This window comes from Homalodisca vitripennis, unplaced genomic scaffold (genome assembly GCF_021130785.1).
Source record: "Homalodisca vitripennis isolate AUS2020 unplaced genomic scaffold, UT_GWSS_2.1 ScUCBcl_1444;HRSCAF=5083, whole genome shotgun sequence".
Classification (NCBI taxonomy): Eukaryota; Metazoa; Arthropoda; class Insecta; order Hemiptera; family Cicadellidae; genus Homalodisca; species Homalodisca vitripennis.
Window position 1 is genome coordinate 72,675 of NW_025777580.1, and position 1,475 is coordinate 74,149.

Consider the following 1,475-nt stretch of genomic DNA (forward strand, 5'->3'; position numbering starts at 1 on the left):
CTAGATTAAGTAGTTATCATTATAACAGGTTTTCGGAATAACTTTAATGGATTGAGTTCAGCCTAACTATAATATAATAACTAACAGGATTTCGGACAAACTATGAAAATTATTAAAATGTAAATTAGGCAAAATCAACAATAGTACACCAAACCCGCTGAGACGTAAGAAAATAATATGCTCATGGTACTCCAGTTTAGCGTACATGAGTGGCTACTAGTTAGTGTAGGAAATGTTAAATTTGTTCACGAAATTAAAGAATGTTTAGAAACAAATTGAAGTATGACTCTTTGTATATGTATTAACCCAACATTTATTTAACCATGGTTGTAATTATATTTCATGAATAAGTGTGGTTTTAGATCCTTGTGATATATTACAGTGACCTTTAGTAATAAGTGGTATTTATCACCTAAGGTACCATCTCCAAGAGTTTTAATGGTGTTAAATATATCTATAAATGAGGTTTTTATTACTGGTATTTAATTAATATACAGTCTGGACAGCACTTAAAACATTTGTTAATAAACGTAGTATATTTTAATTGGTTCTATTGTAACAATCCCAGTTTCACTCAGCCAAGGGGGTGGGTAGATTGCTCAAAAATCATAAGCTGCTTTACGTCCAATGGACCTTAAGTATCCATATAAACAACATATTACAGGGCGCCACCTTGTCTTGTCATAGTTTAAATCCAGGCCTGAACAAGGAAAAGGCCTAAGGAATAAGTAATGGTAGCCAAAATCAGCTGAGGTCCAGTCTGCCAGAGAGTCCTTAAATTGGTTTTCTTGGTTTAAACACACACACACAAAAAATAATAATACTAGAAAGACAAAAATCCTAAATTGTTAAAGAATTCTTTAAGTTGACTTTGACTGTAATAGTTATAAACTAAGTTTACAAGTTCTCAAACTAATTCTCCCAATTTAATTTAAACTGAAAAAAAGGCAAGGTCGGTCTACATAGACATACAGGTTTTTAATTAATCAAGTCAAAGATTGTCTACTACCATTTATTCCAAGGGTGAATTCACAAGTACTGTACTCCAAAAGCATGAAATAGGCCCTATTAAATGCCTGCAACCATTAATGGTGGACCAAAGATTTGATTCCAATTTATACCAGTGTCACCATTATTAATCCAAGAAAATATGTTTAACATGAGATAAATCAAGTTATAATATGAGATAAAACTCAATACTAAATACAATAGCTTAATATTTGTACAAATACCTTGGGTGGCCACCATATACTGAAATAAACAAGTTAACTATATAGATTATTATAACTAACATAATATACAAATCTTACACACTATACACATAAATAAATACACAATAAACAGTTAATAATATGTAGTATAAGGGATATCCCAGTAACAATTGTAGACAGTTCCAATATTGAAGTCCATTCACTGCTACAATAGGCCCACAGGTTCTCACAGTTGTAAGGGGTCAGGCTCACAAAAAGTCCCAA